The 20,108-nt window shown below is 38.2% G+C and overlaps 1 protein-coding gene across 1 annotated transcript in view; it reads right to left on the reverse strand.

The window, feature by feature from the left end:
- Positions 1-18,036, reverse strand: part of LOC107590918 (estrogen-related receptor gamma-like) — a 176,380-nt gene extending 158,344 nt beyond the window's left edge. Inside the window, exon 1 of the mRNA XM_016279878.1 lies at positions 17,814-18,036. The gene's annotated coding sequence lies outside the window, so the exon portion shown is untranslated. The remainder of the gene's footprint in view (positions 1-17,813) is intronic.
- Positions 18,037-20,108: the final 2,072 nt, after the last annotated feature.

Below are 20,108 nucleotides of genomic sequence, written 5' to 3' on the forward strand. Positions count from 1 at the left end.
ACTCTCTACACACAGACTGGTTTCTTGTCCCCCATTTGCATTCAGGATGAAGAACAAGGGCTAAAACAGAAGGCAAAGTGGCAACAAACAAAGGTAGACAGGTTTTGGGAGGGATCTCACATATGAAAAGACACATTGAGCATGTTTCTCCATGATCATTACCCATGAGCTTCCACAGCAGGGTTGTTGCGATTTTGCCAAGTAGGACTTTGCCAGGTAATGTAGGACAGATTCCAATTTGGATCTTTGGATGGTCCTGGAACAATATTCCTGTAAAACAAACAAAACCTTAACCCTAACCATTAACTTCAGAGGGCAATTATAGGTTGATAAGATATTGCCAATCCCCCTAACCCCAATCTTACGCATAACTCAAACCTTAACTCTAAAACCTGTTTGAGTCCCTGCTGGACATCAACATATGTTGTGCTTTGGATGATGGTTTGCAAGTGTCCCTGCTAGGCTTTTTAACTAGCTTCACCGGCAAAATTCCCTTGTCAAACAGTTTCAAAAAGGCCATGCTGGTTGGCAAGTTTCACCAACTAAGATGATGCTGATTCACCAGCAAGACCACCACCAACCCAGCATAAACCAGGAAAATCATACTGGTCTAAGCTGGGTTGTTCCAGGATTGGCATCTACAACAGATCACAGACAGGCAAACCTGCTTAACCCTTTCACGTACAAATTTGCATTGGACAACTCAGCAGGCGTAATGACAGACAGGACTCCTCATGCACTCCGTATGTGCCGTCAAGTTCAAGACACCTCCATGTGCTTTTGAATGAACCTCTACAGAAGGTGAAACAAGACTCTGCGTCTGTGTCAATGATGGTCCATCTCTGACTACGAGACTGCCACCAGGTAGAAAGTGCAACAATACGGTACTGATCCCAAGCCAAACCCTTACCTTATTCTTGAGTTCAGTGGCTACAATAGAAACTCGAAACTGTTTTCGGATCAGTGGTACGAGGCAACATCCAGTCCCAATAGGGAGCTCATTTCACACACCAGACGGACTCTCAACAGGTGAAGCCTGCGCTCTCCGTGGCTAATTTACAAGTGTGCAGCAGGGCTGAAAGTGATGCGCCTTCACAGAGGAGGAAAACTTTGTTCATTAACTCAACGTATGCAAATATTCAAAGAGTTATGTAGAGTGCGCTATGGCAAACTCTCGAGAAGGAATTTCCTCAGGCTTAATGTTCTCTCAACTGAGCACCTAACAAATTACATTGTCTTTCCTAATTTTGTAATTAGTATTCATATTTTCATGTTGCCTATGTTTAAGAAATCACTACGTTCCAGCAAAAAAAAGCTTGTTGTTCTTTGTACTGTGCCCTGTAGAGATAAACGGGGTTCAGAAGCTGTTAAAGAAGGCATTTGTAACTACACAAGGATACCAAATTTCACTATCCTATATTTGCATGCGGTTACACTGTATTTTAAGATGTCCTTGTTACAGTGTAATTATACAATTACGTACTGAGTAATATTAGTTAACTACATGTACTTACTCTATGGTTAGGATTATGGTTTGGCTTAGGGTTACTTGCATGTAATTATGCATATTTAAGTGTTATTATAATAGTAAATACATGTAACATATGTAACAAGCACACCTTAAAATAAAGTGTTACCTTGCATGCATTTACTGTAGGAATTAATTTTTAACTTAAATTTAAGTGGATGCCTTTTACATTGAATAATAAAGAAATAATACTTTTTGTAAAAGTTGGTAGGTTGAGAGCTTCAGACTCTCCAAAAACACCAGAAGCCATGGAGAATGGTTGACAGAGAGGCAGACAGTGGAGTATGGCCTGGTTCCCCATGCTGATCTGAGCGTCGTGGTGAGGTGTGAATGGGGTGCTCCCCTGTCTGTGCTGCTCTGCTGCTGCAGGCGGCTCTCAGCGGCCCCATCTGTCCCCCCATTGCAGTACTGAATCAGGGACACAGCCAGACACGCTGCCATGGGCCTCCACGTGACCCACTAGACGTACACAAATACACACACCATGTGTCTGGTGAACCACAGAACTGTTTATACAGTATTTCAACAATGCTCATAAAGTGATTATGCTGAACAAAGTAGTGTATTTAAAGCAATAATTCACCCAAAAATTATTTTCAGACTCTTATGTTATTCCAAATCATGACTTACTTTATTTTGTGAATCACAAAATGAGACATTTTAAAACTGTGCTGATCACACTTTCTATGAAATTCCAATGAAAGGGGACTGGAGCTTTCAAGCTTCAAAAAGGATGCAAAACCACCATAAAAGCCACATAATAGTGAGTCTAAAAATGAAAATTCTGGTAATATATATTCACTCTCATGAAATGTATATGACTTTCTTTCTTCAGATGAACACAACACTGCGAATTCATACAATGAAAGTATATGGAACACTTAAAGTTGATGCTTCAAAAACCACACAAAGTGAACACAACAGTAATCCATCGAACCTGAAGTAAAACGACTGTGTATTAAAAAAAAGACCTTTTTAACCATAAACCATCACTTTTCAGCCAACTGTGATACCGAACCAAATCACATACAGCAACTGGATGACTACAGAAAACTTGTAATATAGCACATTGATCATAAAGATCACTTTGGTTGGTGCTTTTGCATGATTTTAACTGTAACTGCATGGAAAAGAACATGGAAAACAGTGTTAATCATCTTTTGCACTTCACAAACGCAAGAAAGTAATTTGGTGGGCTACTGCTTTAAAGACAACTCACAAGAATTACTTTTTCCAAGCAGCACCAAACTGCTGCTAACATCACTCAATCAACAGAGGCCATTAAAATCAATAGATTTAAACTGTCTACGTGAACTTATAGGTGTTCTCTGTAGTTACAGAAAACATGTAATCAAAGTATACTAATGAAGACGGCAACTCTGCAGAAAACATACAATTATCCCCTACCCGACCAGCAGATCCGTATACGTGATTAAAATGGTCCAAAATTAGTCAAATCAGAAATGTGGGTCAGCACTGTAATTTTGGAACATGTTATAAGGAAATAATTCAAATGGAAAAAAGAGGACCAGGAAAGAAAGCATATAAAAATTAACACATTCAGACTGTGTGCCAGAATTTGTGTATGAAAGCTGTGTGTCCTCATCAGCAGGAACAAAATTCACAGATTTTATGCTAAAGTAGGTTTTGCCTTTCCCTCTTTAGGCGCTTACATTTTCTTTACTGCTAACGCTGAATGAAAGCCAACTGCTTTCTTGAAACTTCAAACATGGCAGCTACCCCAAAAGACCAAAACGATGCATTAGAATAAAAAGTGTGTAGTTCTCTCGCACGCTTTCCGTCCCTGTCTCTCTCTACTTTAGAAAGAACACTGAATATTCATGACTGCAACTCAAAACACAGGTGACATGCTTGACTTCTGTTATTCGGCTAACCTAAACAAAAGAGAGCCTGCTGCATTTTCTTTTGAAGGAGGTGGGTTTGTATGCGTGTGAATGCTCCCGAGAGACCGCTTTACTTTCTGTAAGGAGCGTTAAACCAACATGCTAATGATCCGAGAGGTGGGAAAAACAAGAAAGACGGCCATTCCCTCACTTGTCCCAGCGAGAGCTTGTAGCTTTTTCTTTAAACTCTGGATTTAGCCTGGATTTGTCTGAATTTTTTTATCAACACGAGCAAGCATGAATCATTAGAATATCAAATGAAAATTAAAAAAATAGATTACATAAATAAATTGCAAAATATTTAAGAAAAGGTTGCCATACCTTTCCAGCACCCAAACAGTGTCTGAGTGCAAAAAATAAATAAATAAAATAATAATAATAATAGTAAACAATGGCATGAGTATAATTTTGGCTGGTAGTATCAGTTTTTTCCAACCAATAGTAGACAGGTGTTCTACCTGTTTGAAAAATTACCTTTATAGTGGTTATTTTAACTACCTTTCTCTTTACCTTGACAAGTTTTGCTAACAAGTTTAAAATAACAATAATAATAATATATTCTTCTCTGTTGTATGCCAAGTAAGCCTGCAAGGAAGTATAAGCTTGGTCAGATGAGACTTTTGATGACACTTCCACCTTTCTGCTCAGTGAGGGGGAAAGATAGGTATAGGGCCTTTCGCACCGCTTTAGTTCCAGAACTAAAGGTACAGTACTAAAGTACTGGGACGATTTTGCGCAAACTATTTCCCAGTACTATTTAAAGGGTTGCATTCGCACCGACAGTGTGTACTAAGAAGTGACGTAACCCAGTCGACAGCGTCGTCATTTGTGCGTGGCCTTCAACAACTGAAACAAAGAAAAACTACGTTAACAACAGGAGGATGGAGGACGCTGTGATCGGAGCTGTGTTTTTGTTGTGTCTCGCGGGTTTCACAATAATGGACATGGAAAGTCGACGTATACGTAAAGCGATTGAAAGAACGGAAAGGAGGACTAAGAATCTCCAACGACAACTGGCAGTGCTACATTTGCTACAGGTGCCTGCACTTCCGTCCATCTATCGCTGTTCTCCATACTTGCGAAATAAGCTGGCACAATGTTTACAGTATGTTTACACAGCGTTTTAAATCATGGCGGGTGAGGGTGTTTTCATACACGTTTGGCCAATCAATGTCTACTTATGTCACGGTTAGTACCAGTTGTGCTGGTTAGACCCTGCTCTGGAGTAGGAGCTAATTTGGTTCTCGAAAAAGGCAGTCCGGTACTAAAATCGCACCCAGTTCTGGCGATGCGAAAACGCCAAAAAGTGGGTAGTTTCACAATTAGTTCTGGTACTATGAAAAGGTTCCTGCGGTGTGAAAGGCCCTTTTGACTACACTTCCTAAAGAGAGAGGTAGAGAGGGCCAGGGGAAGCTTGCTGACCCAGAGGAGAGATTTACAGCGGTAATCCTGTAGATTTCAGACGTCCCTCTGGCTCTCGGACCTTAGCCTTCTGAATAACACTGGCTCTGTGGACATCTTCATTACTGAGTGCAATGCAGGTTAAAATCCTGTTACACAGCACCGCAAAATAACTTCTCACTCTCACTAAGAAAGTGACTACAGCAAAGAGCTGGCGGGAACTGTATGTCTGCATAGAACTGGCTACAGAAAGATACAGCATGAATGAGACACACAAAGTCTTCAATAAATCGTGACGTCTTCACAATCTCAGATTACTTTTACTAAAGAAACAATTAATTTCAGTTCCCTCATTTGTGGTTTCTTCTTCCTAAAAATTCTAATTTAAGCCCTTAAATTGAGTGTAGTTAAAACGGAGAGGGAAAAAATATATTCTTATCTATTAATCTGTGTGAGATGTACGACTTGTCTCTGTGGAGATGTCAAGCATCGTCGATACAGCAGAAAAATGAAATGAGCAATCTTACACTGACGTGGTCTCATGGGTGCTGTTTACACGTTCCACTGCTCTCCAATATTCATATCTTTCTTTTTACAGTTTTAACAAGAAGGCATTAGCTAACAGTAATATAACAGTAAATAGTGTTACATTAATGAAACGCTGCCGTTTAATGTCACTGCTGTTGTGATGTGCTTGTTCGGAGGAAACACTTTTTTATTCTGTTTATATCTATCCTAGCAATACACTGAAGCGCTAATTAATTTCCTCTGACAGACACAGAAACAAACCTAGCAAAATAAATAGATTGATTAAATAGAGCATAAATGACAGGTATGCACAAACACGTCAGACATGGGATTCTTTCATTAGACTGCAGATGTTTACACGAGATTATAGTTTTTAATGGAATTTAGGCTACTTTATTTCACTGTAATTGCTACTGATATGTTACATAATTCCAAAGTGTCTCTACATAATATCTACACAGACCTAACAGTAACGTTCAATTGGGAAGTTCAAAAAAGCAGATTTATATTTGCTCATATTGTTATCTGACAATATTGAATACATAATCGTAAAATAGGGCAAAAGAGCATGAACATGTAGATTACCTTTGCCAACATAATCTAATGCTCATTTGCTCTTATATCATTCACTCTTAAATCATTTAACTCTCAAGTTGTTCCAAACCTGTATGAGTTTCTTTCTTATGTTGAACACAAAACAATATATTTTGAAGAATGTTGGTAACCATACTTCCATAAAATACTATGGAAGTCAATGACTACTAACAACTGTTTGGGTACCAAGATTCTTCAAAATATATTATTTTTTGTTCAATATAAGAAGGAAACTCATAGAGGTTTGGAATTACTTGAGGATGAGTAAATGATGACAAAAATTGCATGCAGCTTCCAAAAGACAAAAAATAGCCGATTAATATGTTCTATATTTAATACAATTACACCGGTGTGATTAGAACGTTCAGCGCGTCAAATTATCAGCTACTAAATTCATAGCGCTGAGCCAGAGACAGACGCGTTTGTACAGCGCTGCATTATAACCAATCACACACGATGCTGTTGAGCTTATGAATGCAAAGACCAATCAGATGTGTTCAGATGAGTCATCGCTAAAATGCCAGTGTTTTCTTCACTCACTCGCTGACTGAACACATCTTTCTGGCGAATTCTCTCATTAGAAACAACAAAGTGCAAATGTGTGTACGAATCTGTAAGATATTAATTTCATAGTGTAAACACCTTCAGTGATTTTAATGGGAGTTTTTGAGAGAGCTTGAACTAGACTGTGAAAATGTTCTTTAATAATGTAAATGTTCTTTGCTCTCTTTTTGTACAATGAAAGTGTTATGATTAGTAGCCTAACTTGCAATGTTTTTATTCACATTCACTTTCAATGTTAAATTCACATTAAATATAATCTAAGTCGTATTAAAAATATGTTATGGCATGACACTGTTAGTAAACAGACAGGTTTTTATGCATAGCATAGTAGTTAATATAGGCCTATTACACTATTAGGTTACTTTGACCATCGCCCAATATAGATCAACATAATCTATAAAGGTGAGAATCAAGATATTTCATTATAATTAAGTTAAAGCATTTGGGAATGTTTCGAATAAAAAGGAAAAAATTAAAAGATAAGTGCTGTTGTGGCTGCTGTGTGTCACATGGTGATGGCCAATCTTAACAGGGATGATTACAGCCTGCATAATTACATACCACGTCAGAGTTCCTCCTGCCATCTACCTCTCAGATCATCTCAGGTGGAGACAGTCACCAGCCCTATTGTGTAGAGAAATGGCAAAGGGAAGGGAGCCAGAGAAAGCTGGACGTAAGCACTTATGCTTTCCCTGCACTACTGCTGATTTGAGAGAGATATCAGCAGGCAAGAAACAGAGAGAAAGTGGGAGAGAGATGGAGCATCTCTTTTCAGGACAGTGGTGGCAGAAAATGACAGTGCTCCTCTGGGGCTCTAGGGTAATCTTTGCCTTATGTATCATCATGTTCCATCGCAAGAGACATCTGCCAAATGACTCACCGTTTGCAAAACTTACAACGTGTGCAAAAATACCCAAATCGTCTGCATTAGAGCAGTGCAGTATAAAAAGTAACATTCCCCCAAGAGATGAGGAGAACTAAATCCTGTCAATGGCAGGCTATCACATGGAAAGCAAAGCAGAGGCATGAAGAAACATAAAACTTTTATAACAAAAAAATGACTTTACTGTCACCTTTGATCAATTTAATCTGTCCTTGCTGAATAAAAGTAATAATTTATTTCAAAAAATATTTATACACATATCTATCTATCTATCTATCTATCTAGCTATCTATCCCCAAACTTTTGAACGTTAGTGTATGAACTAGGGCTGTCAAATCGATTAATTGCGATTAAATCGCATCCAAAATACAAGTTTGTGTTTATATAATATGTGTGTATATTTATACGTATAAATACACACAGTTAAAAGTATATATTTATGAAATAATATATATTTATATTAGGGCTGTCAATCGATTAACATTTTTAATCTGATTAATCACATCCTTTTTCTGTGATTAATCACGATTAATTGCACACTTTATGAAATTAAGCATAGACCATTTATCTTGTTTCAAATGTTTATTTTGTCATCATTTGCTATATCCAGCAAAGTAAACCAAAAGATTGAAGGGTGATTCTCAAATATCTATATTTTCTGCAAGCTTTTTTCAAGATAAATTTAGATGACTTTCCAAAAAAGGACACTTAGAAACTCCAAAAGGACACCAAAGAACCAATATAAGGAGCCCATATAAGCACATATGAAAGAAAAAAACAGAATTTTATAGTATGTGTACAGTGCAACAGCAAAGAGCTTTTTTACATTTTAGAGAAGCCAAGTTGCGTTTCCGAACAGGACCACATGGAGATGCCAAAAAAAAACTAAACCAACTGCCTGCTGACTGCATATATCTACTACAGTACACGGATCCATTCCGTATAACTAAACACAGCAACATAAACATGACAAATCAAAACATTCGTGAATGTGTGTGGAAACAATGTGAATGTACGGAAATGCCTGTGCATAAATACAATGTGTGATCAGTGCGTCAAGAGCACTCATACACGCATTATTATAACGGACTCTTGCGTGCGTACTGTACTGTACGACTCCTGTACGCCACCGCAATCGGCTTTACCTTGATTGCAGTCTTCATCCATCAAAACTTTACTAGCGAGACTGGTTATCCGTAGTTAGACGTCTCATCTGGCCATACAGCGGTGGGATGTGTTGACAATCCATTCAGTCTGTACTTCACACAGCGCAACGTGTGAGGGCTCTTCAGAGACAATCACAGAATATGACAGAGCTCCTGTTTTAAAGCAAAACACAAAACGCAACGCGAGTCTCTGTTCTCTCTGCAATCTCTGATGTAATTAGCCTGGTTTCCTTTATATTAGCGCTATTTGGACGGATTGTTTGAATACATTTGCTTACTGGATCATTGGACTGAAAACTTTCCCGGAGTTTAGCAGCTTAAAATTATCTAATCGCAAACAGAGTAGCAAAATTGGGTTAAAGGGTTAGAATAGAAATTGTGCTTCAGTAATTTTGCGTTAATTGCATTAAGGATTGTAAAATTAATCACATGCGTTAATGATGACAGCCCTAATTTATATATATAATATAAATCAAATTTAAATATGAATATACAAATAAATATACACCGGCCAAAGTTAAAAAGAAATAAATAGTACTTTTGAAAAATATGCTTATTATGTACACACAAAATGAAGAAAGCTGGTTAATTTCACCATGTTGACATCAACATGGCCCTCCAAATTCCATACTACCAGAGACTGCATAAATCCAATTTGTCAGTGCCTTAATATGACTAAACTATAGTACAACACATAACAACAAAGGGAATTAGCAGTATACGAAAAATTTGCCTCGAGAAGCTAAAGCGTCTTCTGAGTTTCTGCACACATACAATTTCATGAAACATCTTGTCACTCCACTTCATCAATCTACACACAACGCGTGGTGAAGTCACCGCCATCCCTTGGCTTCAAATTCACCCCATGCCTATAGCCTTATTCATATTTCAGCATGAATCATGCTGGGAAGTTGTGCTAGCATGAAAGGGTCATCAGACCCAGGGCTGTTATGAGCAAAAGAATTCAGGTCAGCTAGATGCTAACCGTTCTGGCAGGAGCCATCTTCAGTGTACAACATCATAAAATAAAGAAAAAAAACGCATCTCTTTTATTAATCTTTTATTTACCTTTTTTCCAGTAGCACTAGCAGCTACTGGCATCCATATATGAAGAGCGAATTTCCTCCTCTAGTTTGGGACAAGCTAATCTAAATCTTTGGCACAAGTAATTGAAACGCTGACTTTCCACAGCAAAGCCCGAAGAGCATCGCAGGCACGCCGCAGCTCCCAAATGCGATAAGATGAGCGTATTAGCTATTATTGGATGTAAACATTAGTAACCTCAGAACGGACTGGAAAAAGGCATGACTCCCCCCTCCCAGCAGTCCGTTTTTAGCCATCTGTCCATGCACTGCAACCGTATATTTATATGTAAATACATGTGATGAGGGTGCTCTTGTTTCAATGAAAATACTCAAGTTGTGATGTGTGATTCGAAGACTTGCGGTCAGAAATGAATCAACAGCAATGAGCCGAGTACTGTCCTCTGCGGCACATAGTGAGAGGGCCAAAGGAAAATATGACACAGCACGGCACAGCTGGGTCATTTAATGAATTAATGGAGGAATGTCTTTGCACTGCACCCGCGATTAAAAATAGGCCTTCGAGATGAAATCAGATGCCGAAGGATCAGAGTAAGAAGGTGGCATTGGTCATATTTTTAGGGGGACAGATGATGAGGAAAGCCAGATTGAGGGACCTCTTGAGAACATTTCCTAAGCAGCTGATGGGCTCCTCAAGCCAGATTTCTTATAACTGCACTGGGTCAGAAGCGAAGTGCCGTGGTCCACTTCTCTGATGAGGAACTAGGGGGCTGCTCTAACCTCAAAGCAATCTGCTTCTCTTAAGAAGCTTGATGGTGTAGTTACAAATGTGGAAATGGTGATCTAAAGTTGTGTAGGCCAGGGGTGCCCCGTCCTGCTCCTGGTGGACTACCTTTCTTTAGAGTTTAGCTCCAACCTGTTTCAAATGCACCTGTCTGGAAGCTTCGAAGCTGTGTGTTCGAAATAGCATACAGCCTAAGCAGCTACTGTATTTGATTAGAAATGAAAACTATGTGATTTTTTTTTTTTAAAGTACATTCTGTAAATGTAATATGAAAGTGTGTAGTGTAAAATATGTCATGTGACCTACAGTGTCAGCTGCGTCACTTCACAGCCATTCACAACTCCTATCCAGTGGCCTCATGGGATAGCAAAGCAACCAGTGGATGCACACTTCTGTCAGCAGTAGTAGTTCATTCTGTGAATACTTTTTGCCCACTGTTTTACCATGAATTCCTACATACTATTCAATTCACATATTGCTTTTGCCTACTATAGGGAAGTGGGCATATTCAGATACAGGGCTAGTAATCCTCAAGACCTTAATGTTATTGTTAAGCACATTTTGTATCAGTTACAAAATATTATTAGTTGCCTATAGGGCTGTCGCGATAACCGCAATATCGCAATACCGCGCTATTGAAGAGCAAACCGCAGAGGAATGCAAGAACCGCAGCAACCACAATTTTTGCGCGTTTTCTTTTTTCGTAAGGTTATGCCCTTCTCGTTTTACACTTCATGCATGTGGACTGAATATTAAACAAGTTAGTAATGATAACATAATGTGTACCATGCTGATTTGTACAGAGGCTTCGTAGATTTGCACTTAACAAGCCTAAACAGACAGTGAATGAGAGAGAGATCGACTGAGCGCGTGCGATTACTGTCTGTCCTCTAGGCCGAGTAATATATATTTGTGAAAATAGGTTGTCATGTTCAAGGAAAGCGAAATCTGTCTCAGCATCGACGCATAGCTGGTCAGCGGAGCCTTCTAAAGTGGCGCTCAAAGTTAAAATGATTTCAACAGCGCGTTTCATTATGTCTCTCTTTGAATGAATGAATCAGCGTTTTTGAACGTGTAGTTGAATGAACTGTTTAAAGACTCACTCAAAGACAGTCCCTTTCCACCACCTGGTGGCACAACAATATAACTGCACTGACTGACAGCCCGTCTAGAACGCGTGCGTGCAGGTCTGTCCCAAGTAAGTAAGTAAATCAATAAATAAATAAACATTAGCTAGTTCAAATTGGGCTTCCTCAAAGCCTGATGAAATAAAAGTATAATTTTATCATTTTTATTTTCTTTTTTATCATTTTTATAAGGGACATGCCATTTTAAAACAAAACATATTTTCATAATTACAAAAAAATATTAGCATTCCTAAAAATTTTTATTGTAATTTTAGTGCAAAGTTAAATTATATATGGTGGGGCATACTATTTGGGACATAAAGAGAACTGCCTGTTTCCAAGTAGACTGCAACAACACCACTTCCGGCCAACACTCGACAAGGTCAACAAAACCTATAAAGACGCATACCTCAGTCCGGAACACCTGTGAAACGGATCGGTTTCGCCTCATCCCCTATAAAGCTCAGATGAAGCCCCCCGGACTCTGACTAGCTTCGTCATACAGATGACACACTGTCACTTTGGGATTACATGGAGATAAAACACTGCTCTTTCAAATCTCTGGGGCTCTCCCACAATCTTCACAAGTACTCTTTGCAGGAAGAGCAAAATTGTGAATCACTCCAATGCAGCTACAGAAAAAAACACGTGATGAAACCGCAAAAACAACATGGATGAAGGTGTGGAGGCAGATAGGACAGGCACTGGGTAGGAAACAGGCTTCCAAGATTTGAGCTCATGGCTTCAAAGGACATGCAGTGCAGCACAGAAAGAACACAGCAGGACCAATCTGAGGCTAGAACAAAAAGAGCCGCACTCCTACAGTGCCAATTCATTTCTCCTTATGAAACTGTTTAAGTTGGAGGGCTTTTCTTCTGGGAGGCTCTCAGCCAGAAGAGCCTGGCGCTATATTAATTTCATCCCTTTACCTTTTGCAACCCGGAGACCTCTGACCTGCCTTACCTGTATAAATAGAAAGAACTAATTTACTAGCGAGAAAGCGCTAAGGGGCAAACATGTCCTGGGTAATGAAGTGTTCAGCTTGTGCATGATTAACCAGCTGGTGGGGGTGGGGCAGAAACCACAGGCCATGAAATAAGGGGTAAAATTGATTAGCAATTTTCATTTACACAGCTAAACAAAAGCTGCTTTGCATATCAGCCTGGTTAGTTTATGCTGAAAATACTGTGAGTGAAGCTAAGCTAACAGACCTAACTTTTTAGGGTTATACTCCTGAACGTGGAGGAAAAATAAAAATACAGGAGCTATTTTAAAAGAGGTGGTCATGCAGGCACACTGTACCAGGTGCAATGCTTTCTGTTAGTGGTCCAGTTCTAAATCTAGACCGGTGAACAGCATGCCCAGAATGTTAAAGACACAATATCATTTGATCCTCCTATTGTTACACAGCAATTGTGCACCACTTTCAAAGGCTATTTCAGTAATCATTGAGATGTTTTTTGATTATGCAAATCTCTCTGGGTCAATGCATTAAGAGCTGTACCAGGTAATATTAATGACAACATATCCTTTAATTAAATGTTGATTTTGATACACATAGAATAAAGCCTACTCTAATTACTGCCACAACAAACTGTCAGGATTAAACTGGGAGTTATGAAATCTAAACTTTAAAAGAATGCTATGGGTTGGGTAACATTTAGGGTAATTTAGACTACATTAAATAAAATTTAATATTTTTTTTAATTGTTTTTTTTTTTTTTCATTTTTACAAGTTTTATCCAAAATATTTATAAAAATAACCTTAAAAAAGTATATTCACTATCCACTGGAAATGACTATTTTAACATTCCCTGATACAGTATTTCCATGATTCTATGACTGTGGGACCCCTGCAGCTCAACATGTTTCTGTGTGTGAAAGAACTTTTATAAGTGCTTTTTTTTTTAAATGAAAACTAGCTTTACATTTATGTTAAATGGTTTGTGTTAAATTCCCTAGAATGACCATATGCTTCCATTTTAAATACATAAGTACACAGTTCGATTTTACAGATGCTGCTGTCAATAGACAAGCATCAACAAAACACTTCTTTAGAAACATTTTCAATGACTTTGCCATCTACAAGTACTGTATACACAGTTACCTGACAAGTAGCCACAAAAATAACTAACAAGTCAAATTAAAGCACCACATTAGCAGTTTAAGTTTGTGACAACTGTGTGAGTTTGCCTGTGGCCTGGTCATCTTCTCATAGAGAATCGACTGTAACAGCTTCATTCAGACATTCACTTTACCGCCTTCCTCCTATACCGAATCTCTTACTGAATATATTTATGCTACGAGTACTGCAACTGCATTATGATATATGATACTTTTGAGTAAGATTTTACATAACCAGTCCATCATAATATCAGAATCGTGTATCATACACACCAAAATACAATTAATATACATATCGGTTGCATACAGTATTACACTACCGTTTTTTTAAGAAATTTATACTTTTATTCAGCAAGGACACGTTTAAATTGATCAAAAATGACAGCAGAGACGTTTATGTTGAAAAAAGATTCCTTTTTCAAATGCAGTGATGAACTTTCTATTTGCATTTGGTTTTCTCAAAAGAATACAGATCCACTCCCTCATTCTTTCATAAGGCCTAGTCCAGAAACAGCTTCCACTTATTCAGCTTTTCCCTATAAATGCTGTTTATTATACTAGAAAAACTAAAGTTGGCTCTGTACATGAAAAAGTAGGGCCGCGCAGCACCTGACAGATAGTAAATGCAGCAGCAAAAAAAAAATCTTCTCTCCAATACACTGTACACAACTCCAAATTTAATTTTCTGCAAGATTACCCACAATAATTACTAGCTTTATAAACCCCATAACTAATGGCTTCCAATTAGAGAATCTATAGGAATCGATCTGTCGAGAATTTGAGAGTAGCTTTAACACAAAGCTCTTAGTCTTAAAGAAAACACTGGAGCCATCCACCAAGGATGAGGTGAGAGAATTTGGAAAGGAACGACCGGTCTGATGGGTCTTTTTATTTTTTTCTTACAAGTAACATTAAGACTGCAGATGCCGAAAGCAACAACACAATTAATTCATCTCATTTCACCGTTGTTTAGATTGCTTGAGACTCTTTATGAATGCTAGACCAGGAGTATTTCTCCACGGCCTTCAGATTTATGGCATCTATCTACCACATTGTTTAGCTTGCTTGTTAATTATTCAAAAGGTGAAGGATACTTCAGAGTGTGGCCTCCACTAATAAACCATAGAAGATTAATTTCCTGCAGGAAGCCACATTTCAAACTGGCCTCTCACAAGGCTGAAAGTTACAAACACCATCAAACCTTAACAGCACAGCATACTCTGGACTAAAAATGCCTTTCCTGATCATCTAGAGTCAAAAATGTCTTAAAAACATCAAACTAAAATATAAAGAAATAATGATTTGGGTTTAAAAAGATCAATACAAAATATATGCACATCTCACATTTTAAATAAATAAATGCCTCCATTCCTCAGTAACTTAGGACATACTTTATCTCAGCCACAGCGTTTATGGTAGTGGGTGTGAGGTAATACACAATTCTTAATTCAGAGTGTTAATCCTCAGGATTTACAATCTAAATACCTCTTTTCAAGATAATGAATTGACGCATATGCGAATGAGTAACCGCATGTTATGTGGATCCCCAACTTCACAGGGAATCAGAAGACCTCAGTGTTCAGAAATTAATGCACAGGCTACTCTGGCAACTCCAGAGTCAAATCCTGCTGAACTAAAAGCGACATGCTGTGTACCATGCCCCAGAATACATTGGGAAGAGGGTGAGCTTGTAAACTAGACGGATACATTATGACAGTGGAATACTAATCAGAAGATCATCTTTGCTCAAAGTCTACAGGATTTCGGAGGCCTTTTGCACTGCAAAGCAAACCAAGGATTAGCAGTAAATAGATCTTTTACAGGAACAGTATGTAAACTGGAGACTTTAACCATATTAAAAATTGTATATACATCTTTTCATATACAATATGCAGTACACATATATTCAGTGTTGGGGGTAACGCATTACAAGTAAGGTGAGTTACGTAATCAGATTACTTTTTTCAAGTTAACTAGTAAAGTAATGCATTACGTTTTAATTTACAAGATAATATTTGAGTTACTTTTTCAAATAAGTAATGCAAGTTAAATTTTTTTCCAATTTATTGACTGACAGCTCTCCTGTCCCCATGTTGAAAGAAATCAGATGTTACTGTAGTTCTAAAATAAATATGAATATGCATTAATTCATCTTACTCACAAAAAAAACTAAACACAGATTCAGTATTCCTCAAAATGAATTAAAATAATGCAACTCAGAATATGACGCAAACCTGCAATAATTAAATGTTAAACAACACAAATATCCTTTCTGTATTTAACACCATTCTATTAACCTATGTCTTTGCTTCTGACCTTCGATGATCCAGTTGAACCATACTAATGAGCAAAAATTACTCTAGACAAACATTTGTCTTTTTTTATTGCTGAAGTGTGTTGAAATTTCTTCTTCTGCATTCTACTGTACGGATGTAAATGTACTTTCCCTTCAGCCTGAGGCTAATTCATTTAACTTTTGGTGTGAAAAGGCTTTTATATTTGCCAAAAATATAACTTTTTTATTTTAAAATCAAAAGCAAACCCTGCCCAGATTTAAAAAGTAACGCAAAAGTAACGTAACGCATTACTATCCATAAAAAGTAACTAAGTAACTTAATTAGTTACTTTTTTATGGAGTAACACAATATTGTAATGCATTACTTTTAAAAGTAACTTTCCCCAATACTGCCTATAGTACGGTTCAAAAGTTTGAAAAAAAAGTATCTTACGCTCACTAAGGCTGCATTGTTCAATCAAAAAATACAATGAAAACATTACTATTGTGAAACATTTTATTTCTACTTTAATATATTTCAAAAAGAAATTTCTTCCTGTGATGGCAAAGCTGAATTTTCAACAACCATTAGAAATAGTATTATATACAGTGGGTACGGAAAGTATTCAGACGAATACTTTCCGTACCCACTGTATATAATAGTAACAAAACTACACAATTCTGCCGATTCTACCACTACTGGAAAGGCAAAAATGTTACAGCTGATACCCCATAAATACCTAATATTTAAATTCTATACTATTTTGCCTAAAAAAACTGAACAATAAAGTGAATTTATGTATCACACAACATTGTAATGTACCGAATGAAACAGTGATATTCAGTTGGCATTTGTTCAAAATATATTTAACAGTTTTATTACATTAATTAGATTAGTAAAGATTAATTTCAATTGAGCTTTGAATAATGGAAAAGGTCATATAAAACTAAAAATACAGTAAAATTAGCATAAAATAAACAGCATAAAACATATAACCGATATGGTACCGATATATTGTGCATCCCAAGCAAATACCTGTACATCTGCACAACAATGACCTTTATTCACTGCTGTCCATTTTTGACGTTCACAACCATGACCGCTAGATAATATAAAGAAATGTCCAGTATAAAGACAGCGGATCTGTAGTTTTCATTGCAATCATGCAGCAGAGCTGTGGCAGTCATCACTGGTGTGGGTATTAATAGACGATCCACATTCAGAAAGCTCCGGGTATCAATTAGGGAGTGATGCATACAGCAAACAGGGTGCGAGTGATCAGAAAAGCCTATTTAGCTGGTGTCAAACTTTCCATATTGGTAAGTATGTGGGAATTATTGACTGGCTGACCTGGATTGGCTAGCAGAGCAGTCACAGAGCTACAACAAGATCCCTCGTGCTCTACATAAACACAGTGGGATTGAAACAAGCGCTCATTTGCATTTCTGTATTGTGCCTGCAAACTCACAGCCATGATTTCCAAGACACATAATCTTAAGCAATACTTCCAGTGTTTACAAATGAAATCATGGCCTACAAGCAGGTAGCCCTTGTACGAACGTAACCCAGTATTGATTGTCCTATTATAACGCGTCATGACAGGCTACAATATTGTGACAATGTGCTTCAGTTCGCAGTGAAACAGAGATTACCCGGCTTTGTACTACAACAGAGCGCAAGCTTCACAGAACAAAGTTTGGCAGGCTTTTTCAGAGACATAAGGCATTTTATGTTTCACCTAATCCCCTGTCAAAAGCATTAAGCATTTAAAGAACCAAGCGCCACATATCCAGAACCACCGTGGCTCAGTCCAGCCTGGCGGGTCAACACAGAGCAGCAGGTCTCTCATGCACCCCGCTGTCCCTCCCCGTCAGAGGTGTGCCTTACTTACGCTGGATCCTGGCTTCCCTCAAAGAGTTCTCTGGTGCAGTTTTTCAAGGACAAGGACGTCCGCCCGCCGGCTGCCTCTCGCTTTTCCTCCCCTTTCCCAGTGCAGCGACCACAAACACACACAAAAAAAGCCTGCTTGCTTTCCCTCAGCTAGCCTGAATCAGGGGCTGTGTGTTTCTCTCAAAATCATTAAGCAGGACCCTAGCTTGGCAAGTGAGGGTTAGAAAGAGGAGGGAGGAAAGAGAGAGAGCGAGAGAAGGAGAGAGAGAGAAAAGAGACTGCTGGGCAAGCTGACCGGCTCGTTCCCTCTCGCTTGTGTACTAGTACACAGCGCCGGCTGATCTCCTATTGCAAGCCGGCAGAAAAGAGCTGCTTTACTGAAAAGCAGAAGCATCACGTTTCAAGGAAGTGGGAGCCTGGATCTCCGGACTAGGGAGCTAACTGTCACCAGCCGGGAGCCTCTGGGATCTGTGGTCCCTGATGTATGCCTGTCTCACGTGAAAAATGTTGATTGTTCAATCTCCCCAAAACAAGACTTCTATAAACAAACAAACAAACAGCTATTTCAAGAGGGTTCACATTTCTGGAAATACACTTGAGCACTTTCTGCTCACTTCTCAATACGGGACCACTGGAACTCTCGAATTAAACAGCAGCATAGGATGACACCTGACTATGTTTGAGTAATATCTGCATCTATTGCTACATAATGCATTTACGCTTGCAATGCATTTACAACCTGGTCTGTTGGAGACTAACTGTGCATATACTTTGCCATTTAAAGGATCATTTTGTCATAATTTACTCATCCCTGTGTCGTTGCAAACCTGCATGACTATCTTGTTTCTGTAGAACATAAAAGGAGACGTTTTGAAGCATGTTCACACTGTTCTTTCCATTCAGTAAAAAAATAAAAAATTATATATATATATATATATTATATATATACACATACTAAAATAAGTGTGACACAAAACAGACGTGGTAGCTTTAGCTGGGTAAAAAAACAACCCAATCTCATGGGGAAAACGTATCTATTTTACAAATTGGCAGTTTCGTATGAATTCAAAGGTGGTGGTAGAGATTTTGGACTATAGCCTCTTTCACGGTTACACTCACATTACATTTCTGTTCTGTGCTGCCATTAAATCTTGTCATTTCAAAACTTTTTATAAGTACTGCGGATTAAAAACAAGTGACTGTAAACTGTTTGAGCACAATAAGCAACAAAAATTGGTATATGTATGCACTGTCTGAGAGACGGTTTGAGCACACTCACTTGAAATGGCGAGTATTTTTGGCGAGTATGCCAATTAGGGCTGCCCCCTAATAGTCGAATAATCGTTAGTCGACCAGAAGAGGCTTGATCGACCAAAATATTATTAGTCGCTTAGTCACAGAGAAAAAATTAAATAAAAAATCCTCAGGCGAAGTCAAGCAGTCCGAGACAGACAGATCATTAATGGCTAGTCAATGGTAATACAGTACATCGGGCAGGACATCCAAACACCTGACTTCATCGCTAAACCGAAAACAAAGAAAGCAATAGTTTATCAAATTATTAAAATGTTAATGCAGATTATCGGCAAGAATTATCGGCAAGATGTACTTGAAAGGTGCTGTACTTGATGATGTACATTTATCTCATATAGAATACGCTTCGCTATTTATACAACATAACATTAATAATACGACTTATAGGCTATCAGCACAAAATGCCCCGAATGCATGCGCGGCTCTGAATGAACTCCTTTTGTGGACGCGTTCTTCACGCAACAATGTGCAGAAACAGCAACTAAACTCTAAAAATTCACAGCGTTTTATTATAATGGTGTTCTCATTATAATTGTTATGTATATGACAGTCCCAGTCATATTTATTAATATTCTGCATTGTTGTTTGTCCTGCTCGCGCTGCGCGCTGAAGAAATAATCACCATAGTACTACAATGAAGCGCTTTACTGCAGCGCAACTCAACCAAATGCATCCTAGACGAGATAAATATACACGATATATATAAACCAGCTGAAATGTTATGAAATCACTTGTACCCTACCTGATTGAAAAAATCCAGTAGTTATATATGAAATCAGACATTTGAGCACCCCCATATAGCCAAAATGGCATGATCATAACTAGGGATGTAACGATTAACCGCGAGTCGGTTGAAAATCGATTGAAATATGTGACGATTCAAATCGGTTGAGATGCTAAACAAATCGCGATTCATTTAGGTGTAGGAGTTTATATGAATGTATGTCTGAGGGGAACTTACTGTCTTTAGAAAAGTTTAAAT

Source organism: Sinocyclocheilus grahami, unplaced genomic scaffold, assembly GCF_001515645.1.
Source record: "Sinocyclocheilus grahami isolate Dianchi unplaced genomic scaffold, SAMN03320097.WGS_v1.1 scaffold134.1, whole genome shotgun sequence".
Taxonomy (NCBI): Eukaryota; Metazoa; Chordata; class Actinopteri; order Cypriniformes; family Cyprinidae; genus Sinocyclocheilus; species Sinocyclocheilus grahami.